This window comes from Grus americana, chromosome 2, assembly GCF_028858705.1.
Source record: "Grus americana isolate bGruAme1 chromosome 2, bGruAme1.mat, whole genome shotgun sequence".
Classification (NCBI taxonomy): domain Eukaryota; kingdom Metazoa; phylum Chordata; class Aves; order Gruiformes; family Gruidae; genus Grus; species Grus americana.
In genome coordinates, this window is record NC_072853.1 from 98,792,030 (window position 1) to 98,818,035 (window position 26,006).

The window sequence follows — 26,006 nt, forward strand, 5'->3', positions numbered from 1 at the left end:
CGCGCAGCACACTCGGTCGCCCTGCCCTGCCCCCCCCCCCCCGTTCCCCGCCCCGCAGCAGCCTCTGTCCTCCCGTCCGCCAAGGGCTCTCCTTCTGCTCCGTCCCTGCGCCCGCCGCGCCTCCCCCGGCTGGGACATGCACCGGGGCCCGCCGCGCTGGCAGCACCTGGCCTCCCCGGCGGGGCTTCGCTTAGGGCCCGAGAATTGTCCTTGCTCGCGGGAAAGTTGTAGTTCCCTCGCCACAAAATGGCGACGGAGGAGAACTACAGCTCCCGGCGTGCCTCGCGCGCCCGCCGCTGATTGGCTGCTACGCGAGGAACCCCCTTTGCGATGCTCGTCCTTTCCTCCCTCCCCTCCCCCCCCCCCCCCGTCTCTCGCCCTTGGTTTCCCCCTCCCTTCGTGTATCGTCCCCCCGCCCGGGGCGATCGGGGGGGGAAAGCTGTGGGAGGGGCGGTCGGGCCTTGCGGGGTGCTGGTCGCCGCCGCCCGGGGAAGGGGATGGTATGGCACGGCAGGGCGGGCGGCGGAGGGAGGAGGAGGAGACAGGGGGAAGTTTATTGGGAGTCGCTGACAGGGAGTGGGGAGGCAGGCAGGCGCCGCGGGAGGCTGCCGGGAGAGCGCCGGGATTAATATGTCTGGGTTGGGCTGGGAAGCGGCGGCACGAAACTTCGTGTCTGTGGGCTGCGCCGCTGAGGAGGCGGCCGGCTCGGACGTGGGGCCGCCCGCTCCGCCCGCCCGCCCGCCTGCCGGGCGGGCGGTGTCAGCTCAGGACGGGCTGCCGGGCGGTGCTGTGCGAGGCTCGCTCGGTGTGTCTCAAAGGTAGCCTGAGGTCGTGCCTCCTCCCTCCGAAACGCCTCTGCCGCCGCGCTGGGCTGCCCCGCGGGACACGGGTGGTGGAGGGGCCGGGCCGGTGGTCCGGCGCGCTGGAGAATAACCTTTTTGTGTGTGGATGTCGGCTTTTAAATCCCCGGTTGTGCTGGAGCTAGGGCACGCCGCGGAGAGCCCAGCAGTTTCCTAGTAGGAGCGGGCGTCCTCCCCGAGAGGCTGAAGCGCCGCGGGGAGCTGGGGCCGGGGCCGGGGCTGGGGCTGGGGCAGCGCCGTCCTGCCCCACCACCGCCCGGCCGGCTGTGGCGTTGAACTAGCTGGGTGCTCCTGGGACTTGGAAAGCTGATGTCAGGGCAAAACCCTGAAGTTCAAATACTCGATTATTTGTTTGTTTGGGTTTTTGTTTGTTTTCAGTAAAAAAAAAAAAAAGGCAGGAAACCGGGTGCCAAGTGGAAGGTGCATCTTCAGAGAAAACTTGGCAGTTCTTTAATGGTGGATTACATCTTTTCCAGGGGTAGGGAGGAAGGAGAGTAATTGATGAGTTCCCTGGTGAGGTATCACTGTTCTCAGTGGACATTTGTGCTTTTCTGTACAAGTCGTCGCAAACTATGAGGTGACATACCTCTATGATAATGCACATGTTTATGTTACACTTTAGGGACTTTACCCTGTCTTCTAGATGCAGTTTATGTTCCCATCCATTTTGGAGAGTATTATCTCTGCTCTGTAGGGGCAAAAACTTCCGTAAGGCTGTTCAGTGGCTGTACTTAAAGTCAGGAGAGCAGGAGGCCCAGGCCTCCTCAGAGCCTCAGTCACTGGTTCTTAGTCTTTCGTCTTAACCATGAGGCCATCCTTCCTCACATGTATAAGTGAGCATAGTGTTCTCCCTTTACCCTAGAAATAGGAGGACGCAAATCATGTTTAAGACACTAAATTGAAAAAGTCACGTTATGTCATAATTTCTTCATTTTCCTTTCATTTCTTCATGCTTACTACTAATTATTTTTGAGCTTTTTTCTTCCCCCTGGTCTGATAAAAATTGTCTGTGCTTTGCCTCATGCAGCATCAAGCTTTTATGGTAATACTGCTTGTGATCAGATTAATCTTTTGAAGCCTTTTGTTTAGGTCTCCTATAGGAAAATATACATTATTTTTAAGTATAAGTCTGAAGAGATATTTTTGTTCCTTTAAATTGGAAATATGCATGTTTGTTTTAGGACTGTTTAACTTTCTGCCCTCGCTTGTTAAGGTATTTATGTAGCTTGAAGGTCTAGGATATACTTGGAAGAAAACACTTTTGTCTCAGGTTTTCTTCAATTAATAATGATGAGTCTGTGACACTGTCTGCAGGAGACATTTTGGAAAGCCAGAAGAGACAAAGATAGTCATTCATGTATTTCTAAGTCAACAATTGAGCAAAAGGTTCTTGTAGCAAACCTACCTGGCTTTTCTCAAATAACACAAGGTAGTGAAACCAACTTCCCCCCCCTCACTTTGGAGATTGCTTCCTGAGCATGCTTAAGTCTTAGTGTTGCTATGTTTGCTACTGGCTTTTGTGCCATGTGTTGAACAAGAGCTTACTGTCAGTGCAAAATAATGAATTTTCTTCTCGAGGCTGGGTGACAGAAACCTTTTCCATAGATCCATGGCTCTATTTACATTTGTGTCCTGTTATACAGAGCATCGTATTATGTACGTGCTGAGTATCGTGTATCTGCAGTGGACCTTGCCTTTCAGTTTTAGCTTGCATGCGTTTTGGAGACTGACCTTTTAAATACTGAAGCTAAACTGGTTTACAAAATTAATTAAATGCTGATATAATAGCAGTTAATGCCACAATAGCTGCTACTGATGCCAGTGTTTGCCATTACATTTGATCACATTTTTTTCCTAATTTGATAACAAGTTTCATCCTAGCCACTTCCAACTATATTGTGCCTTGAAAATATTTGAGAAGTAAGTAATGTTAGCATGGTAAAGTTTCCTTGTTTACACCTCATTCATTTTTTTGTCATATGTAATCCTTTTATAAGGAATTTCACAGATATATATATAAAGGAGCCCCCAAACTGGATTTATGTGTTCTATAGTTAGTTTTTATCACTATCCAGAGTGAAACTTCCCAACAACTCACAAAGGCCAGAACAGATGCAGTGGTCTGACAGATGATACTATTGTTTAAAAAGCCTTGGTGGTTGGTTTTTTTTTGGGGGTGATGATATTGTGGATTGTTTCTTTGCATGAGAATAACACATTTTAAGCATTGTGCATTTGGACTTGCATATACTAAACATCCTAGGTGCAGTTATCTCTGAGCAAGAGGTGAAATGTGTTCACTTTCTAGCACATAAGATAATCTTCTAGTACACGATTGCAGTGAGAAGTGAGAAGTTTCATTAAGAAGGAACCTTGGTGATACCTCTCCAGCTCCTAGAGCTCTCATAATACTTGCCTGCTTCACATCTCAATGCAGATAAAATCTCTTTGAGGTTACGGGAAAAGAACGTTCATCATAGCTGACTTACGTACAACTGCACTTCTCTTTTTTTAATCAGGGACTACTGCTTTTGACGCTTTCAAACTTGGAAGGCAGATGCATGTGCAAAATGGTTTGTGGTGTCCTCGGAGTTCTGGGGCAAGATTTTCAGTAAGCTAAAGGGGAAAGTCCTGGTACGGTTGCTGGTCAAAGCAAATAAATAAAAAAGAGTATTTAGTTCATAAGGAAAATTAGGATCTACTATAAAACAAAGCACAACTGTTTCATTTTTTTTGGTTGTTATTTCTTCTTTTTGGTCAAGCAGATAAAACAATAGGCACAAGCAGTATGGGTGAGGCAGAAGGAACATGGGGTGAATTCGTGAGCCATAATTCACCAGTCAGCAAAGAAAGGGCATGATGCCAGACAAGTTCAGCCATAAAGGAGCCTTGTCTTGGGGGCAGGCTGTGATTGTTTGTGGACAGATGGCTGCTTACCAGTTCATAAAAATAACTTCTGGATACCTTTTCCTCAACTGTGGCGCATTTACCTGAAGTATGCCTGCCTCAGAAAAGAAAAGATGCAGGCTTTCTGCATTTGAAAAGGATGTAACTTTGAAATCTGAGATCTAATCTCTTGTGTGGATAAAGGCAAAATATTTTGTACACTGAGACAGGTGAGAGTGGGAGAGGGTCAGTAGCTTTGTGCTGTGGGATACAGAACTTGCTTCTAGCCCTAGAATCAGGCTGGCGATCTGTGGAGATGCAGTAATGCATGGGGAACTCACATTTCTTGACATTTGAATGGCTTCCTCGAAGTTTGATACAGTAGGTAAAGAGACTATAAAAGTAGACCCCCCAGGTCTGTAAAATCCAGAGGCATTCCTACAGAGTAGCTTTTTGTGCCGCAAGCGGCAACACCATTTATGTATATCGCATTTAGTTTTGTGTTTAGGAAGACAGAACTTTACCACAGGCAGCAGACTCTTTCTTGTAGCAGGTAAGAAGGACATGGAGACCATCAGAGAGGGGCCTCTGTCTACAGATACCTTGCCACTGACTTGAGTTCATGTCTAGACCTAACATTCTGGTTTCCACATCCCCTAATTTGAGTTCCCCTCCTCTTTCCGTCATGTTTTACATCCTATCTTTCCTGTATTCATATTCTGCCTTATTGTTTTGCGTTGGTCTTAAAATCCCATAGCGCGTTACTGTAATTTTGGAGTAGAATATTAAAAATACAGTTACAATGCATATCTAAGAGAAAAACAGCTACTGCTATGAATGAACCCTTTGCAGGACAGGGAAGTAGAACTTCCTTTTATATGAGTAACCAGTTGCTGGCAGTCAGTTTGTCCACTTCCCCAAAACCTTTTTTACTTGTTAAAAAGATGCATAAATGTCCACGTTTGTTAAATATATACATAAATGCAAGCATAATGACCATGCAACATACTAAGCTGGTGTACACACAAGGTGGTGTCTCTGCATCTGGGCCTAAGGGTTTCCCAACAGGCAGCTGCCATCATGCTGTTAAGCTCTCCATGTGTAGCAGATTCTGTATCACATGCATGAAGAGGCTGGATTCATGCAACATAGATTTATGCCTGTGATTTAAAGTCCTCTGCACAACTGAGACATGGTGCCTAGCATCTCTAGGATCCTTGAGGCAGCCTTACGTACATGTGCAGACAGACACTACACAGATGGTCAGAGTGAAAGGATATTAAAGTGGCTAAGTTAAGCACTCCAAAGTTACAAAATGCCAGAATTAGGAAATGCTTATGCAATCTTAATTCCATCCATGCATCTATATATTGCTTTGTAATAATCTTAAAATAGATTGCATACCTTCCTTCTCCCCCACCCCCCCCTTCATAGGATGATTGGTTTTTATTCAGTGTATTAAACGAGACTGCTCTGGGGATGAATTAGAGTGCATGCTGAAGGAGAGTGGTGTGTGTTGAACTCTTACCCTCCTGTGTTCCTATGAATGCAAGAAGGGAAGACATAATCTCATTGTTAAGGCAGCTGAATGTTGCTTTGGAGAAGCTGATTCTTTGCCAAGGAGTGTGATGCTGGATAAGCCATTTACATCAATCTTTTAATAGTGGCCAGGTCAGCACTACTAATTTGTACGTAAATAGCTACAGTTGTCAGGTGGGTGATGAGTTGTGACTTGTGACCATCATAGCTCTTTGATCCAAGTCTCCTAGTGTGCAGGATACTTTGTTCCCCCACTTGAAAACGTAGAAGAGGAGATAGGGAAATAAATATGTCTGTGGTTGCTAAAGTGTTCCTGTTGTAGCTCTTGCATTGCGTTCCTCATTTTATGGGTTCTCATAGGACTACATGTGCGCATATGTACCAAAGGCTGCTGGAAGCTGTATGCTTTGAACACTCAAAGAATATGCAATGCTCAGTACTAGCAACAATTGGGTTTTAGGTACTTTGAGACTCTTCAGATCTTAATTTCTGACTGCCTCAATTTACAATCTGTAAAATGGGGCTAATATTCCTTCGGCTCATAGAACTGATGGAAACATAGTGTGTGTGGACAGTCATGTTCTTGGTGCAAACACCGCAGCAAAAGCGGTATCTCTTCATTTGGCTCTTCGCCTTTTCTCCGCTGAATTTACTACTATGTCAGCCTTTCTTTTCTTTGCATTTTATTTTGCTGCTTTTTACAGCTGCAATGTAAGGTCGCTTGTCCTTGCCACATTGTTCAGCATTTACTGCAGTTTGCTGAGTTGCCCTGCATCTGTTGAGAAATAGGACTGTGGGACAGTAACCCTTGAAGCACACAAGCCTGAATGGAATCCTCAAAAGCACATGAGCTTGAATGAAAGAGATCAAATTGGTATGAACTTCTGGTTTTTGTTTTGGTGCAAGTTGCTGCACAAACTGTTATTTTGTATAAATGTGAACTGTTTTAGTTGAGTTAGTAATTTTAACCAGTTCATTAAATTGAAGTAAGATGCTTTTACACTGAAATAAGAGCTCTACGTGGAAGAAGAGGAACAGGAGTGTCTTAGTGGGTGGAAGAGGGGGTTGAGAGAAGTAGTCCATCTTGCCTTTCCTCCTCCTCCTCTTCTACCCTCTCTGTGCCCATTTGAAAGTTTGTGTTTCTTCCTCCCTTCCTTCCCCGCCAGCCTTATGAAGAATGTAATGCTTACTTTGAGCCACGGGGAAGATCAGGCTTGTGGGACCAGCACAGTCTAGGTTGTGATCTGAGGATGGCGTTGGTTAGATGGGCAAGGGAGGATCTGGTTGTGGCCACCCTGTCCTTCCCTTTATGCAATGGTAGGCCTGCCCAAACTGGCACGATATGCTGCAGCGTAAGTGGCCAGGACATAACACCCAAGGGAGCCCAGCACAGTCAAAAGAGGCATTGGGCAGTACTGGAGCAGGAGAGGAAAAGATGATTACCTTACCAGCATTTCATTGTCAGCAAGTGGCATGGGAAATGGGGCAGAATTGAGAGGGGAAGGTGGAGGGTGGGACTGGAGTGAGTGCAGAGCCAGGTAGGTGACGAGAAGGACTGGGGAAAGGGGCAGGGAAGAGATGGCTGGAAAGGGGCAAGGGCTAGCTTCGCTGTAGAAGTTGTCAGGTGATTTTGCGGGGGGAAGGGAAGAGGCAGCACAGGTTTTTGTGCTCCAGGGTGGACCGGAGGCTCTAGAGACTCCCGGCTGAGCCAGTGCCGCCCCACAGATTTGTCATTTGCATGTCTGCCTTTCCTGTCTGCACATCGGCTGTCTGGGCAGAGCCTCTCTTCCAGGGCCATTTGCCTCAGCAGCAGGCAACATCGAGACCTTTCTAGGACAAAAATAAGATTGTCTTATTTGAGGTGGCTTAATTTGCAAAGAGAGAGAGAGAGTACGTATGGCTCTGAGATGAGATGTAGCATGCTGGAGCCCATCTTTATAGGCAGTAATGATGGTCCTCTCAAGCATAGGACACACTCGGTTTTCCTGTTGGAAAAAAAAAAAAAAACAACCCAGCTCAGTTGCCCAGAGCTGGTTCCAGAGTGTGGCAAAGTGGTGAATCAGGCCTCAAGCTTGGCTCTGGCACTGGCAGGGTCAGTGCAGTTGGCATCCAATTTACTAGCCAGAGTTTAGCCATCACTTTTCCTTGTAACTGACCATAAATTTCACACATTTGAAACATCATTTGTATTACAGCCAAGTAGAAATGATTTTGAGCACAGTGGAGGCCATGTTTTTAAATAATCAAGTAACCCACACATAGTGGAGGCTCCTACTGAAAGGACAGAAATAGCAAATTATTGTTGTAGTCATAAGGAGAGTTATCAGACAACTCAGTGTCTAGTAACAGCATAGAAAAGGCCTGATGCTGTGGGGTGCTGGATGTTCTCAGTTCCTTTTGATTTTTGACCAGTTTTTGAGGTATCCCAGCATGCACAGAGTCAAGACCCTGAAATCATTAAGCAAAGAGCAGAGTGTAAGAAATAAAGTACAAGAACAACTTACTTGTTCTTAGTAAGAGGTTTCATTGCCCAAAATCTTGGATATGTTTATTTCTTGTTTGTGATAGCTAGTTACAATAACTCCAGTGGTGGTCTCTGTTGTTGTTATTGAATTCATAGTATGTGCTGGCTTTGGACTCGCAGTTTCAAAGTCTTCTGCTGATGTGAGCCAGAATTTGTGCTCTGTTTGGTTCATGCTATGTCTTCTGTCACTGCAGTGCCTATATAAACAGGGTTGATGGTATGTAGTAGCTTGGTGTGAGAGGCTAAGATAAAACCCCAGCTGTTTCTGAAGATATCGCCTGCTGCTATCAAGAGGTTCAGGTTAGCAATTCTAAGCATTACAAGGACCTGTAGGACCTATGTTTTTTAACTGCTTTCCTGAAGAGAGGGTGGAAATGTACACGCCTGGCTATTTTAGGAATCCTTCTTTCTTGAGTGTGCTTATACTTTATGAAATGCGAGCTCGGGGAATGTGAATAATAAAGCTGAATTATCGTCCTTGAGTGTTTGTAGATTAAGGATATTGGGCATGAGTGAGTCGCAGCAAAAGCTGAATTAGGTTTAAAATATCAGCAATAACAACAGAAAGGATGGCCCAACTAAGTGTTGGACATGTCATTGTAATTCTTAAGGGATTCAGGTACAGCTTAAGATTTGCCTTCTTCACTGACGCAGACACAACGCACCAGGAGGGCAGTGAGCTTGCTCAAGTCACCAGCCAGCGTCCATGATGCCTCCTGCTGACCAGTCCACAAAGAAATAGCTATCTGCAAAACAAGCTGTTTGTTTTATTTCAAAGCCCCAGTGGGCCCAGCCCTTCTTGCCCAGCAGCTACAGTAGGCTCCATTCCTGCTTGGTGCCTGGCCTGGGAAGAGATTGCTCGCTGGCCCACGAGAGTGGTTCTCTGTAATTGTCTTGCGGGGAATGCTGTGTGAGAGGATCTGGCTCTTTTTTTAATTGTTTGTTTTATTAAAGTTTGTTTATTAAAGCGAATATCTGGTCACAATGGAAACGTGTTTTGTGAAGCCTGTGTGTTGCCAAGAGAGCAGGGTAGAGCACTGATCAGGTTATTGCTTCCCCAGGATCAGAAGTACATGCGCAGCTCTGCAGGCCCCATGGGCAGCGTCCCGGCGTCTCTTCTCTTCCCTCTTCCAGTGCAGTGATGGCTCCCCGTGGTTCTACAGGCGGGACGGTGAGGTGGGAGTTGCTCTGCCTGTGGCGTTTCCAAAAAACAAAGGTTAGATCTATGTTGCAGTTTGCAGGGGCACCAAAACTAGCTTTGAACAAGCCAATTCAAGTACTTCTGGCAGTCTAGCTGATGAAGTAGAGGGCTCTGGATGTGCTCATTTATCCCGCTCAAAGTATGATTATTTGCCCTTAGATTACTTCTCTGCAATGGTAAATTAGCGCAGAAAGTCGTCTGCCTCTAGTACCCAAGGCGGTTTAGCCAGCTTTGCAGCATACATGTACCCAGTCAGTTGTGTTCATTAACTAAAAAGCTTTCAAACTGCCAGTGTTGCCTGTAAATTAAAGATATCCTTGTCATACTGAGTTCCTATACCATTCTCCCATCAGTTGACAGGAGAACATGACGTATGCAGCTGTCATGAAAAGTGTGGGCAGCAGCCCTAGTAGCCCTTTCTATTAAGTGCCTACCTGGTAATTTATGTAATCATAACATAAACCATAATACGTCATCTTGCCTATCTAGGCCATGCAATGGCTCATTCGGTGAACCAGGGAAGATGAACTGAGCAATGTGTCGTTAGGTCTGTGTCTACTTGGACGAGTGTGTGTCGGTGCCAGTGTCCTTGTAGCTGTAGCAGGGGTTTCTGGTTGATTCGTAACTTGAAGTGGACACCCTTTGAACTGTTCTTTCTTCCATAGCTATCTGTACTCCACACTTTCTGGAGACCCAGACTTGGCACCTCGCCATGATCCAGTAACCCAGCTAGATGAACTGAGATTTCCGGGAGGATTTAGGATGGACTTCTCTACTTAGGAGAATTCATCAGTGTCCCGTTGCTCGTTGTCCTGAGTGCTGCAGGTTGCTATGCTGCAGAAATGTTCTTGCAGGGCTCTTCATTGGCAGTCCTCAGACTGCAAGTGGGGGTCCCCGCCAGCAGCCAGGGACTTCGCAGTGCCCAGGGCTCAGGTGTTCCCCCCTCCACCATTTATGTTGCCAGTGGGGAGAGAATTCCGTACTCCTCCTGTGGCAGAGGTGTTTTGAGACAGTGAGGATGTGTGAGATAAACAGGATAGGTTGCTACACAATTCAATCTGTGTTGGGTGATTGTTACCACATCAGCTGACCCAGAATGGCTGGTGGCTGAAGACCGCTGTTGTCACCACCTGCCCTTTGCCACCCATGTATTTCTGGCTTGCCTTCTCCCATCTTGCTTCCAGTCTGCCCGCTTAAAAAAAAAAAAAAAAAAGCTAGCTGAAGAGACTTAGAGACTCGCACTACTGGTTGGTTGATGCAGATTTTGCTAAAATGCACTGACACATACATATAGTTCTGGCTGGTGGTAGCTGTGCATGAATAAACATAACTACCCATGGCTGTGATGTGGTATCAAGCTACTGTAGATGCAAAGCATGCTTTTTAATAACTGTGTATGGTGAAATGGTTATAAATGCATGACTATGCAGTGTGGACAGGGTCTGATATATCACTCATTTGTACATTTGTAATTAATTGTAAGAACAAGATTGTTCCTTGCTTGTGTTCTTTCTTTGCCACCAAGCACGACAGAGAGCTATAACGATCTTATACCTCAAGCTTGTAATAAAATAGTGTTGGTAACCTAGCAAAGAAATTTCTTAATTAAGTATGCTACACGAAATCCCATAATGCTTTCTAAGTGTTTTTTGGTTTTTTTTTTTGCTAGGACTCCTTAATGACTTTTACCTCCGAATATAATCAAAAACAAAATTTCTGATGTTTAAGAAACATTTCTGCATATTTTTTCCATCTGGATATAATGGAGCATAATTTAAGACTATGGGCAAAGGAGGGGGTAAATGATGCATGTAATGATTGTTTTAACATTTACAAGAAAATAATTTATTTAAATTGGATTAAGCCTTAATATTATCACACTTTTCTACCTGATTTAACATGGGGGGGAGGGTGGGGAAAGGGGGAGAAGGCGATTTCATGGTAAAGTGTTTTAAGTATTTAGTATTTTCTTTTCTTTTTGATCATCCAGGCATCCTGCCCCTCAGCCATGTAAATTTTCCTACATACAAATGTTCATTGCAGTCTTTTACATTCCTCTGCTGACAGTGAAGAGGCCATGTAATATCAAACTGGTGGAGAAACTGGACATCATCTTTACCCAGGATGCCCAAATTAATTCTACCAAAACAAGAGGTGGGGAAACAGCAAAGAATAATTTGCTTTTGTATATTATTGCTTTCAAGTACTCTGTTCATAATGTTGGTATCTCTGGTATACATATTCAGAGTGAGCCAAAGAAATAAGTACCTGCTTAGGACATGAGACCTCAGGGGCTTGTGGCTTTTTTCTGTCCTCAGCAGTTTTTCTACCAGCGTAATTATTTCTGCTGAGAATGGGTCTTAGAGTCCAAGTCCAAACTTTATCATCTTCATGTAATTCTTTTCTGCACTCCAGGAGAGGAATCAAGTGGGATAAATTCTGTATCCATGTGCTCCTCTGGCTTTGAGTCTACTGATTGAAGTGTTTTGTTTATAATAGATGCTGTTTTGATGAGGAAAAAACACTCCTACAACCAAAGGAGCTCCATTAGTGGCAGAACCAGCAAAGCCTGGTTTTCCATGGGTCGGTGTCTCATGGTTTCATAGTGAATTATAATTGTCTCTTTTTTCCTACAGTGGGGTCGTTTGTTAGGTCTGTCTCCCATGTGGATTCTTAATGTTTCATGAGGTTTAAATTCATGTTACAGCTTTTTTAGTTAGGACACTTTTAGAATCTCTTTCTTCTCCTAGCTATTTATTTTTTACAAAGAATGCGGGACTTTGAGACCTCGGTATCTCTACTGCATTTTGTTGAAATAGAAAAAAATTAGCTGGAAACTCAGTGTGTGACTACACAAACTTAAGCATCCTAGCAAACCAAGCAAAAATGGTAGTATCTTGCTAAGCACATTGCCTGGTTTGGGTCTGTATTTAAGTTCATACCTTCTGGGAGAAGTAAGTTTGGATTACTAGTTAGTCCCGTTCATCCAATAGGGCCACCCTCATCAGTGGAAGATGTTCTAGCGGCTTTATGAAGCATCAAAGAACGATTATGTGAATTCCTATTAAAATGACAAATTTCCTTCCAGTCCCATTTCCATTAGAGTCAATTCTAAGTCGCTCATCGCCTTCAGGAGGAGCTAGATTGGCTTTTACAACTGTAATCAGTACTCAGAAGTTGGGGCAGGCTTATTGTCACCAACATACTGTTAATCACTGCTATGTAAACCAGAAAAGATTTCTTCCTAATTCCAGTTTCAGTTCACAAAGTTGGGGGAGTGGGGTGTGTGAGATCTCATATTTGTAAATTGAGCGATTTACCTCTGTTTATTATGGTGATATAACACACATGGAATTCCATGATACCTTTTTTCTGTAATATATTCACTTTTAAAACTTAAAAGTACACTTCAGATAAAGGGAAGGTTAAATTCTAAACACATTCTTAGTGTGTGCATAAGCTTCTGTTTACTTGGGAAGTATAATATCAGTAGACTACTTCTCACTTTAAAGTTTATGAATTTCTTTCTTCTCCTCCTTAATTCTTTGAGGTGTCAGTACTGAGAAAGATGAATCATTTATTAGTGGGAGGCCTGACACATGATGAAATCACTATCTGACACTTCAATGACTTCCAGTGTTGTTCTGTGAACATTCAGCAAAGTGCAGATGATGTGATGTTGCAGTTCTGTGGGTAGCGTTTTCTTTTCTTTCTTTTTTTTTTTTTTTTTTTTTTTTGCAAATGGGTGAAATGCTTTATCATCATAGTGTGTGAGAACTTCCCCATTTGGTATGAATATCCTTTGCCTATTATTAAGAGTGATTCAGAAGCTCTGATGTAGGGAAAAAAATAGAACGCATCTGCAACTGACAGAGATCTTTGTATTTTTCCTGAGAATCAGTGAAAAAGCAGAACTCAATCCACTCTTTTTTTGGGGGGTGGGAGGGAACAGATAACATTCTTGGCTTGAGTGTTAATACAGTTTGGAGCATTCTCCTTATGACAGAGCATGCAAATCTCCATTATGTTACAAATGAAGTGCACCTAAGGGGCAGTTCTGTGCTGGTCACTGGATTACCCCCTGAACTGGACAGTGGTCTCAACCCAAAGACATTTAAGATATAAATTGGCATCTGACAATAAAACAATTGGCAATAAACAACTGGCTGTTTGACAATAAGCTGAACAGTTTTACTTATTTTTTAAAAAAGTAATTTTATTTCTAGTGTCTCCAGTAAGCAGTTCTACAAGCATATAGGTTAGACTGTTTGCTTTACTGAACTTACCTCTGACTAGATCTTTCTTCCTCCTCCTTCCCTTCCCAGTATAAGTGGTTTTGATTTGCTCCCCTCCCCGCCAGCAAACGTTGCAGTAGTTTCAGGCTATTAAGATATTTTCCTGCCTCACACAATTTGAAATCTGAGCAATGTTACTTCTGCTCCTTTCCCAAGCCACATCACTCAACCCTTCAGATGTGCTGCTGTAAGTGAAATGTCACAGGCTGGGAATTTGTAGGTATAGACTTGCCTCCCAATACCAAGACTGGCATCTAAAAGGTGGCTTCAGGGTTTTCTTCTAACTTAACTGGTTTCTCCCTTTGTTTCCTCAGAAGCTCAAGCGCTTTTCCCAGTGAATCCAGTCTTTCCTCTCTCATTCTTTGAACTTAAGATTTTTTTTCTCTCTTGATTGCTTTATATAGCAATCATCACTCTGCTGTCTGAGCATCTCCAGTTCCTAATGTGTCTATCATCACGATACTTTGCAGAATGTACTCTTCACAGACGTATGTGGGTCCACAGAACTAAATACTTGTGAAGCCAAGGTGATGAGGGAAGATTGTGGAAGAGCTGGCAATTAAACCCACCTTTCAAGTAAAAGCACAAGGTATATCTTGTGGGATATTCTCCCTCTCTAGTGGCTAATTTGGGTATCCTTGATTTTGCCCTCCAGAGTTTTGGCTCTAAACTATTCCACATCTACTACTGGAAAGAAGCAGGTGACCTCTGGAGGTAGTAAAACTGTCTTAATTATATGTTTGCTGTTTGATATTGTGTGTTCCTCCCCATCTCTGTGCCAGCATGCACACATCAGATGTGATTATGTGTGCAAACAAGTCAGCAAGTACCAAAACCACTTTGCTTACTGCCTCACTACTCAGGATCTGATGGGAAACCTGGTAAACTTCAGAAAGGGGGAGAAATTATTTCAATTTCTAGTCCAGATAGACTTTGATGTGTCCCTTCCTTTACCATCTTTCCTTGGCATCTCTTTACATTCAAATCATCTGTCACGTTGGGTTTGGATCCTGGTAGTTCATCACAGCTTCCCAGAGTGCCCTGGCTGTTGAAATGCTTGGGAGCTTGGCTTTGCCCCTGAGAGGGAGCTTCCCCCAGCTCAAAAATGCCTGTCCTGCCACAAGAACGCAGAAACTCCCTGCAGGCTTCAGGGATCACAGGAGGCCATTTCCACAAAACCCTGCATGCAGGTGTATCTGAGGAAAGGGCTACTGATAGTGAGGGGAGGCTGCCCACCCCTTCTGATCTGATAAGGAAGCTCTATTTAGGACCACTCCCAACCTTGGGCCAGGCAGAAAGAGCCAGATCAGCACAAGCAGTTTAAATAGCAGGCGTTGGCTTAGCCCAGCCTGGAGCACGGTTCCAAGATGGTTTAAGCTGATCCAAACTAGAGCTGTTGTAGCCTGGCTTTGCATCGTGTATATCCCCACCCCATCTCTTGCACCAGCACTAGTGCTTGTTTGACTTGACAGGGAGCTGAACTGGCAGGGAAGTGTTATGATTTTTCAAGTTAGTTCTGTCTTTTCTGAACCAGTTCAGTGTGGGACCAGACAAGCATCCTTACTGGCACGGGAAAGGGCAGCAGCTGGGGATGGAGGGACTGCGGCAGCTCCAGCTTAGATGGGATTAGACTGTCATGGAACCACGGTCTCATTTGGAGAATGCACATGAGCATCTCTGAGAGATTTGAGGGGACAATACCCCCAGGCAGGAGGAGGGGCATTGCAATAGTAATCTCTCCCAGTAGCACAGCTGATCCAGAGAGAATATTTGTCAACAGTCTAAAATAAATTGTAGAAGAACTCTGTCTCCAAACACATTTAAAAGACCTAAAAGTTTGCTGTCAGTGTTGTGTAAAACAAGTTAATTCAACATAGGCTTAAAAGATGTTTCTTTTGCTTCCATCACTCACCCTGGCAGCTGGCCCCATCCTCTTTTTGCAAGCCATAAGATATCCTCCTGCCCCGGCCATCTTAGGTCATGGTATGATGGGCACCCTGCCAAATGAAGCTGATCTTATAAGCTGCTACTGCCCTGGTTGTTGCTGGGACTGTTTGCATGATTTTTAATTCACTTCTGTGGTGCCCTCATTTTTTTTCCCTGCCGGAGCTTGAAGTGGGAGTGTGTTTAGCTGTGAACTACATTGCTGCAAATTCATAGTCTATTAGCACCTTTTCGAAGCTCCCTGCTCTGTTCTCTGAAGAATTAGAGCACAGCTATAAAAAAAAAAAAAAAAAAAATCACTCAAGGCTATTGCACAGTGTCATTGTTTCAGGCTTTGTTTTTAAAATTATTGCTAAGATAGGTTTGTTTGTGTGCTTGCTTGCTTTCCCCATCCTGTATTTAGATTTGAAAACAACAGCATCAGTAATGAGATACTGATGAACCTAAGGTAGATGTGACAGCATAATGTGGATAGTGCATATAGAATTTGTCAAAGCAGACGAAATAACCCCACCTTGGGCAATTTTCAGAAGAAATACACTACAGTACTTGTCAGGTCTGGGTGACTACTTCATAAACATATTACCTGCTGGCATACAAATATCACTTTGTATAAGGCAGTTACGCAGTAAAAGAAAAGGGAGAGGCAGGGCAAAACCACTGATCTTGCAGAGTCCTACAAAAAGCCAAGATCTCAGTTAGAAAAATGCTAAAATAAAAATCACCCTGATTCAGGGTAACTACATTCATGTGTAAACTATCCACGTTTGTTTTGTATTTGTATTCTGATAAAATAAGCAATGTTGTAATTTTTGTCAGTATATTTTGGAGGATGTATCTACTGTCATTGGTAGGGATACAAAATCAGGCTAGAAACAGACTTTTTTCATTAACACATTACTAAAAATTTCAGAATTATCGCCACAGTTGGGATACACACTTTGGCAGGAATATCCTGCAGTATGAAATGACTAAGAACTTCAGAATCAAAATCGAAAGTCTGAGCTACCATGAAGTATCATTGTAGGTATAATTTTTATGTTAAATATTTATTTATTTTAAATATACATCCATGGATCAATTTATCTTTCATTGAAACAAGTAACAAAGGAGTGACAGAGAGCAGGTGAATTGTACTAAGATGCCACAATGCTTACCCATATATGTGTATATATATATTTTTCCCTAGGATGTGAAAAAGAAAACAATGGCTTTCATAATACACTCTTACAAAAAGACTATGGCAGCTTTCAACACAACTTCTGTGTGTTTGTAATACCAATTTGCACACACGTTTGTATACAGAGCTATGAAAATCACATCACAAAAATCAAAGGGTGCAGATGAAATCAAAATTATTAAAATCATAGCCAAAGCATGCAGTAAACTGTAAACCACAGTTTGTTTAGCTCTGCGATCTTAAGTGGTTTTCTTTCTTTGCTATTTCACTGGTAGTTCCCAGGTGCATGGGTGTGCTTAGATCATGAGTCCGCCACCTCCATCATTTCTACTGTAGGAGTCTGGGTTTTGACTACAGAAGGCAGAATCATCTACTGAAGTGTGGGAATAAGGTAGGAACACCTTATGTTGCCCTAGATTTTGTATGTTAATTCTAGGAATATGTTGATTTAATGTGATTGAGGCCTCCTGAAAGAAGAGCCATCCGTATGGCCAACATCCCCACCCCACCCCCCAAAAAAAAGGCATAGGAAAGGATGACTTAAGGTAAGGCATTCATTTGTCACCTGAGAGTTGTTAACACAATGGCAGCAGGCACAGCCATGAGCACCTTGCCTTTGTCTCCTATAGAGCCTTCAGGACTCCCTTAGCCAGAGGGATAGAAGCCCAGGAATTCACAAAACCAATTGAATTTGGCAGGATTGGAAATGTTCCCTTTCAAAACGTGAAGGAACAAGGTTCAGGAGTGGGCTCTGGATATTTGAGGAAGTTCAGCAATACCGGTTAGTCATCAAAGGATTTTACAGAGAGAGGGCTTTGTGTAGGATGTAATTTAAAATGGTATTTGTGTGATTTCCAATTGTTGCAGTCAATGAAGCTTTTCTTTTAAGAAGGCTATGCATTGGTTTATACTATAACTGAGTAAGAAAAAGGAAAAGCTTGACTTTGGGAAAGGTTTCCATTTTGAGTTGGGGAAGAACGCCTTCTGGAATGTCTTTGTCTGTTGTATATTCTGTAACACCGCACCTGCTAAATACAGAACCATTTCCATGCCTGGTATGCCTCATAGTTTTAATAAATGAAATACAGCCTCCAGTTGCCCACCTGGCAAGATGATGTGGAGCCAGAAGAACCAGGAAGCCTGGCATCCTTAGTCTCTGGCTGGAGTGTTTTGATGGGAAATCATTCTGTTAGAAAATTTCTATCAGTGCTTCAGAAACAGGACTGCAAGCTGACCAGTCAAGTTGGCTTTGCAGGACAAGAATGGCTAATGCACTGGACCTCTCTGAACGTTGCTTTTTGATGAGTAAAAGTTGAGAATTGGATGGAAAGCAGATGTGTCATCCATCAATTCTAACAAAAGTATTTTTCTTTTAATAATTAAAATAACATCCAAGTATATTCCAGAAGACTTTCCTTTTTCTTTTCATGGATATACCCACTTCTGAAAAGATGTGTACCCCTTTCCCTACTTCTAATCAATTTCTGGGGTGTAATTCCATATTATGCTATGCACAAGCATATAGAGAATGTTAGAAATTAGTAAAAGAAATTCCCATAACTTTTCATCACTTACAAAGAAGCTTTTTTTTTTTCCTTAATAGCTTCTTATCTTATGTTTGTAATCTGGAACAAACATGCAGAGGCTCATGTTACAAAGCATCTCATTTTTGCTGAGCACTGTTAGCAGACCTTTTTGCTAGCCAGTGCAAACCGACTACAGGAATTCTCCAGTGTGTTCCCATCTTCCCACATTATGGTCTCTGCCTTCTTTATTGTCAATGCATCTAGAAATTTCGAACAGGTCAATAATCCCTGAAGGAGAACATCCATTAGGTTAAAATGAGGATTCACTGCCATGAAACACTAGCTTTGCTTTGTAATACAAAAGCAAATATGATTCTTTCTAAACAAAGTCACTTCCAGTTGCCAAAGAGGAGTTCTTCCATCTAGACCACAATGTTGAAATATGCCATTAAAACAGAGATGTGGTTGATATCCCCCAAAAATATTTACATTGACAGGGATAGGTGAGATGATTGAAAAGAGTCAAAGTCCTTCAGTTTAGGTTCTGCAAGCTGTTGTTGGCCATAAATATGTTGCTGATTCCAGAAGTGTACAGAGAAAATCTGCCCCGTGAGATGTCCTCTCTAGTGAGCAAAAGACGTTTTTGAGAACGCTTTAGAAAGCTTAGGATCAGTAGTACATAGCATAAGCATAATGTGCTACAGGAAGGCAACAAGGAAGGTCAAGGCATGACTAAGTTTCTTCAGTAGCCAAAGTTCAATAAAATTCTCCAGACTGTCCAAGACAGCAGACTGTTCCGTGCCACAGAGGAAGGAAAAATGATGTTGTGGCGGTCTAAAGGGAGGGATAATTGGTGGTGATCCCAAGAGTATGCGAACATTCTCTTAAGCCAAGTTCTTTGGGTTTTTTGTGCCTGCATCTTCATTGGCCTGGACACATTGCACCCTTTTTTTGATGGGGATAGTGGAATGGATATATTTCTGGAAAAAGTTCTTTTGTGATCAGATTTTTTGATGCCAGTGCCTATGTAAGCATGACAGTACATGCAATAACAACTATTTTGGAAAATGATGAGATACCAGACAGATATGCGGACAAGAAGAGATTCTTGTTCTAAAAGATAGTTTTATACACAGGGAGTAAATAAATGACTGGACGCAAAGCCTAAGCACAAAGCCAGTCTTGTCACGTTAAATTAAGTTGATTTGCATTTAATGTCTTTGATCTAGCTATTGCTGGGCTCCATACAGAATGCAGGCAGGATCTGGAATGTTGATCAAGTTTGAGGATAAAGCGACGAAGAAAATGGCCACCAGTTGAAATGCCATAGTTCACATAATTGTCAATGAAATGCCCTATGTTTAAGACTTTCTGCTATGGTGATTAGCAGTTGTCTGTTCTTTGCTATTTGAAATGTTTCTGTTCAAATTAATGATAGATAATTGTGGTCGCACGATTTACCAGCATTGTGTTGGTATCAAGAAAAAGTGCAAGGTGATTTGACTATTCTTGAATGGAAGTACTCTGGAGAATTGGGATGCTTTTTAAGTTTCTAAGATATTATTTCTTTTCAATGAATGACAACAGCATTTGTAACAGAAGTTTACTTCCAGAAGGCATCAACACTTGCACGGCCTTATTGACAAATACAAGGATTCTGTTAATTCTCAGTGCTAGTGACTTCTATGCATATTCCTTGGAAAAAAATCAACTCCAGGATGAAATTAATTTGCCTTCCAAACAATAAAATAGCTCAAACTGGGGCCTGGCTAACATAATTCTATATAGCAATTTACAGTCTGTTGAATGTTGGGCTGTAAATTTACTAAGAACCAGGAAGTGATTGGCTTGTAAAGCTTAATAAAACAATAAAGCTTGGCTTTCAGCTAATGAGAGTTTAAAATTCTGCCTGGCCAAGCTTAGAACATACCTAAATGGGGAAACTAACTGACACAGCTATTATGGGACAAACTGCTTTACAAAAGAGTCTCCTGTACAGATGCTTTATGTGAGATTGAAGATTATGTTTAAGTCCTATAACAGTTACTCTGGTTTATGAAGTGAGTAGTGATTCCAGAATAAATGCATTTTCAAAGAAACCGTAGAAGCCTATATGTTGAAGAACTTGTCAATGCCAGTCAGACAACAGATTATACCTTGTGAAAAAGCTTAACCAGAGTTCAGGCTAACTTTCAGTAGTGCATAATGTAAATCAGGTTAAAACCAAAACCCACACCAAAACAGGTGTAGTAGAAAGGAGTCTTTATTTTGCAGGATTTTTAGCAAGATAATTCCTTGTATACTTCCCATTATTGTTTAATGGGAGTTTCCTGTGTGCAAGGAAGAATATCCCTTTAAATGCTTGCTGTTGATTTGCACTCAAAAGTCCAATTGACTGCTTTGATGGGAGTTCCCTATGCTGATCAATGAGAGTATCAAGTCAATAGATAATTCACTTAACAAAACTGCATTAAGATAATGCTAAAGGTTTGCAAAAATCCTGTAAAGGAAAGATTGCTTACATTCCTAACTAACTACTTGGAGTCAGGTTTAACTTGGTGAAAGTGAGTGGAGCTCCAGAAACATTGCTGCCCCATCTTCAACGAAAGTTACACGCTTATTTCCTGTCTTAACTTCCCAGGGAGCTAGGTGAGTAGGTGTTAATAGTTGGAATATCACCTTGTAGATTTTTTTTCTTCTTTTTTTTTCTTTTCAGGGTTGGAAGATTGAGGTTGGAAGTGATCTCTAATAGTCATCTTGTCTACACCACCTGTTCAAGCATGGTCACCTAGGGCAGGTTGCCCAGGACTCTGTCCAGATGGCTTTTAATCTTCTTTACCCTAGAGATAGATATTTGTAACTGGCACTGACCTTCTGGCAAGAAAACTTTAACATACCAATCTTTGAAGCTTACGTCCACTGCTCCCATTTTACCAGAAGAGTGTTTGAGCATTGCAAAGATTTCTGGAGAACACTTTTTCATAACATGCTTTTGACCTCCCAGGTTCTGGCTTGTATAGATCTTGGCAGAAGGGTCCATGTTATCACAATCTGAGTACAGCTTTGGGGCCTATGTTCACATTGTTCGTAACTTCATGTTTTGCTAGCTGATTCTCTCTCCATTCTGTATTGGGTTTGCGTGGCAAGGTTTTGGTAGCAAGGGGGGAGGCTACAGGGGTGCCTTCTGTGAGAAGCTGCTAGAAGCTTCCCCCGTGTCCGGCAGAGCCAGTGCCAACCAGCTGCAAGACAGACTCGTCGCTGGCCAGGGCCAAGCCCATCAGTGACAGTGGTAGTGCCTCTGGGATAACGTATTTAGGGGGAAAAAAAAATACAAAACTGCACAAGAGCAATGGCAGCTGGAGAGAGGAGTGAGCATACGTGAGAGGAACAGCCCTGCAGACACCAGGGTCAGTGAAGAAGGAGGGGGAGGAGGTTCTTTAGCACCGGAGCAGAGATTCCCCTGCAGCCCCTGGAAGACCCCACGCCAGAGCAGGTGGACGCACCTGAAGGAGGCTGTGACCCTGTGGGAAGCCCACGTTGGCGCAGGCTCCTGGCAGGACCTGTGGCCCCGTGGAGAGAGGAGCCCACGCTGGAGCAGGTTTGCTGGCAGGACTTGTGACCCTGTGGGGGACCCATGGTGGAGCAGTCTGTTCCTGAAGGACTGCACCCTGTGGGAGGGACCCATGCTGGAGCAGTTTGTGAAGAACTGCAGCCATGGGAAGGACTTACAGTGGAGAAATTTGTGGAGGACTGTCTCCTATGGGAGGGACCCCACACTGGAGCAGGGGAAGGGTGTGAGGAGTCCTCCCCCTGAGGAGGAAGGAGTGGCAGAGACAACGTGTGATGAACTGACCACAACCCCCCCCCCCCCCCCCATTCCCCTGTGCTGCTTCCGGGGGGGAGGAGGTAGAGAAATCAGGAGTGAAGTTGAGCCCGGGAAGAAGGGAGGGGTGAGGGGAGGTGTTTTAAGATTTGATTTTATTTCTCATTACCCTACTGATTTGATTGGTAATTAAATTAATTTTCCCCAAGTGGAATCTGTTTTGCCCATGACAGTAATTGGTGAGTGATCTCTCCCTGTCCTTATCTCGACCCATGAGGCTTTCATTATATTTTCTCTCCCCCGTCCAGCTGAGGAGGGGAGTTACAGAACAGCTTCGGGGGGCACCTGGCATCCAGCCTCGGTCAACCCACCACACAGTCACAGACTCCAGAAGGAAATGGAGTGGGGTTATCCTGGATGCATTTTACCTCTTAACCAAAATATCCTTGGGGATTCATTTGAGTACTGAAGTGCTTAAATTGTGTCTTTTTCCTGTATTCCTTGTAGTATATTAGGACCTTTGGAGAGCCAAACACTTTTCTGAAAACCAAACACTTCTAAAGAATAAGCCATCATTTGTGAGTGTGATCTTAACTAAGACTTTCCAGCTGAACTAGTTATAAGTTTTATGCCTGAAATCTGTATGCAGAGGGTTAAGAATTTACCCCTTTGTGGCCTGATGAATGTATATATAACATTTATTTAAACTCTCTAGAGATAGAAAGTGAAAAAGATAAAATCCTGCTAACCTGTCTAGGGAACTTAACTGTGCTGCTTCACTTAAACCACTCTAGTCTTGGACAGTCATCTAAATGACATGTAAATAACTGTCACCTCAGGACCTTTAGCAAGGCTTACTGCTTTGTATTTGACTTATTAGAAGCTTTTAATGGCTAGTATGAAGTCACAGGATAGAGCCACAGATCTATAGTTACACATTCAGAAGACTCTATTAAAGGCCTTTTTAGCTTTGCTGTGAATGTACAGTTTGAGAATTTCCAGGAGAGTATATTTTCTGAGACAAATTTCATTGCCTTAGGATAATTCTATTTTTTTTTCTTTAATGTGATTTGTCATGGTACAACCTAGACATTTTCCATGTGGGTTTACTCTGTGCTTTCTGTGGCCTGCAAGGAATTAGTTTTAATTAATATGACTGGCAAATGCATTGTTGAAATAGTCGTTGTGGCAGGCACGCCTTTGTGTTAACAGTTGGGTTAAACAGCCCCTTTATCAGAGCTATTAGCACCTAATATTACCGTCTGATTAAAGATCATTCAGCGGATTATCCAGTCCCAATGCTTCCACAGACCCCCAGACAGGTGCTCAAATAAGAAATTATGTTAAGTAAATTAGCACTAGTATCGTTCATAGCTTTGTCTTGGCTGCAGAAAAGGAAAAAGTTATTGGACTGTTTGGGTTTTTGGGGGGGTTTTTTTGTCCCTGTTAAGCAGCAGGTTAACTTGTACAATCCCTGTAGATTTACATTGCAAAAAAGGCAAGATCAGCACTAAGGCCTTTGTCCTATAGTTGACCTGACCTTCCTATCTCATCAAAGAGTACTCTGCCTTTCCTCCACCCAGGTTGGTTAGGAGGATAGGTGTGCTTTTACACTAAAAACATTGTATTTTGGGGTGGTTTTTTGACAGTGGAAGCAGCATGCAATGTAGACAGTCTATCCTGTGTCTCTAGAAATGCATTTTATTTTAAATTCATGCATTTAGATTGGGCTCATAGGTAAACTGGAAATGCGTAACTTAAGAAGGCAGGAAATCCCACGAGTTCACAGAGCATAGCTTAGCTGACAGTTCACTTTTTAATGGGTGTAATGAAGCCTTGACATTAATGAGCACAGGCCCCCTGACTTCAGTGGAACTTTGCATCCTTATACCAGTTAGATTTCTGGCTCAATTGTGTCGGATGGCAATTTATAGTACCTTTCATGTCCCCCTGAAAAGCTATGTGTCCTGTGTAGCCTGGGGACTGTTTCTGACAACAAGGCTGCAGAGCAGAAAATAGTGGGCTGTTGACAGACAAGATCCCAAAGTTTTTGTGTGCCTTGAAACAAGAGCACTGTGTCTTGTCCCTGTTGATTTCTCTTAACTTTGAAAGGGCCAAGAGTTTAATATAGCTGGAATGAGAACTAGCCCATAGGTAGGGCTAGCATTACCATAGGAACTATCTGAGTAGTGCTCATTGTAGGATAAAGAATTTTCTTAGGTGTCTATAAAAGAAACATTAAAATAAGCACTATTTATTGTTGAAGTGTTATTCTTTGCTGCTCTCTTTGGAGAGGGTGTCAGAAGGACACCCTGGTGTCAAGTGAATTTGCACGTGTGCTACCTCATGTTGCTTAAAAACATGCGCTAAAAAAAAAATAATATCAGACTGCGTCTGGTTAGATGGAGATGAGTCTAAGATGCCTGGGGACTCTGACAAAAAAAAAAAAAAGAAAAGGAGCTAGCTTGGAGACTCTAGTTCAGTCTTGCTCTAAATAGACTGCCTCATAGGTTAGAAAGTGGTGACATGTGAAGGGAGCTTTAAAGATGCAACACAGCATTATGAGACAAACCCCTTCTCCCTCCACTGCCAAACCCCCGAAGCATCACATTCTGTAAAAGATGCATTAGATTTATCAATAGACCTTTCTTTATTCAACTGCTGCAATTCCTTTTGGGAAAAATTGGATTTTCACCAAAGACACAGAAGACTATAAAATTGGAAGCAGATGTGTGGTTGGATTGGATAGCTCTATGGCTGTTTCTTTTGTGGAAGCACTTTTGAACAAACCAGCCTTATGTGCTCCTTGCTGTCTTGCCCCACGTAACTCTCTTGCCTGCTTTTTACATTTTCCAGAGAACCAGGAGGTGCACTGTGACTAACTGATCTAAATGTAAACTTCTTCCCTATCGCATCATCTATCTCTTGATTTTCCAACTGTTCCTGTATTCTTTGGAAGATGTGTTTAAACAATAACCTCAACATTTTGCATTGTTAACAAAATGCAAAAAAAATACAGGCAGTGCTCTGCATGTAGAGGCTGAATTTAGTCATGGTTACTTGCACTTTTGCTAGCCTGGATGAAGTTTATACCTGCCCATATATGATACCTTAATTTATTGGCATGTTTTAATTTGTTGAAAACAAGCTTAGATCTCATTTACTTAGAGAAAGATCTGTCTTCTGGCATATTGATGGTGTTATTAATGTAATTGATGAACTGGGAGGGGGAGTACAGTTTTAAAGTTTATTAAAGTTTTTTGTGCATTTTTATTCAGTGTCTTTGGTGCCACATGCAATGTGCTGCAATGAAAAGAGATGGCAAACAACAGGATTTATGATGTTGTTTACCTGTTTGTGATGTTTCCTCGGTTCTGATTTACAGCAGAACTGAGCCTGGGCCCAGTGAAGTACTGTTTCAAATCCACAGCTTACCCAGAATTCATGAGGTCTTACCCAGCTTGATCCAAGACTTGATAATGCTTAGCTCTGCATTTTGTACCTGCTGTACATGCAGTCTTTTAGGAGTTATTTTTTTCCCAGCGCAGGGCTAGTACCTGATGAAGAGAGTCCCTGGTGCTATTGCATTCGCTCCCGAGGGCAGCACGGCAGCTTCTCCTTTGTGAGCCTTTGATGCACTGGTAACTTGGTGCAGAAATGCTATGCTCTTGCAGGACAGAGGGAATAGCCACAGGCCTGGAGGACTGGTCTGTGTCAACCAGGGGTTAGCACAAGGCAGGTGCTCTGCTTCAGTGCTGCAAGAATTGGCATTTGGGGCCATCCTTTCACTTTGGCCTCCCATTATGCAGCTAAGCATGCTTTCACTCCATAGGTCTTCTCACCATACTGCCTGCTACATGCTCCCTCCCAGTGGTCCCCAACTTATCAAAGACCTGCTCAACCCCCTCCACAGTCCACCTATCCTCTACATGCTGAGCCTGCCCCTTCTGTGTCTTTTATGAGCTCCACTTCTTCCACAGGGTCAGCCTCACTTTGGCTGGCTTGTTGTCTTGATTTCCTCACTCATGGTGCTGAGCCAAGTTGATGAGACAGGAAGAAAGAAAGTGGCAGGGACTGCTGAATCTGAACATCTCTTCTGCTAAGCTTGGAGCAGCACTGAAGTTATTTTAAACAAGAGAAATAATTAACATGCCTTTTTTTAATGGTAAAATAGCCTGTCGGAGATATCAAAGTGTATCAAAATTCAGACCCTGAGATTTAACTATGG

General features: G+C 43.0%; 1 long non-coding RNA gene across 3 annotated transcripts; it reads left to right on the top strand.

Moving 5' to 3' along the window:
• The first annotated feature begins 457 nt into the window (after positions 1–457).
• Positions 458–25,017, top strand: LOC129203430 (uncharacterized). 3 transcript variants are annotated; one of them, XR_008576027.1, is made up of 7 exons: positions 458–500; positions 8,871–9,025; positions 11,001–11,164; positions 13,776–13,894; positions 16,705–16,820; positions 17,059–17,210; positions 20,672–25,017. It is a non-coding gene; the product is annotated as an uncharacterized LOC129203430 (long non-coding RNA). The 3 variants fall into 3 exon arrangements; XR_008576028.1 differs by lacking the exons at positions 458–500; positions 13,776–13,894 and adding an exon at positions 13,961–14,019 and having other exon boundaries at positions 8,005–9,025; XR_008576026.1 differs by lacking the exons at positions 458–500; positions 17,059–17,210 and having other exon boundaries at positions 8,005–9,025.
• Positions 25,018–26,006: the final 989 nt, after the last annotated feature.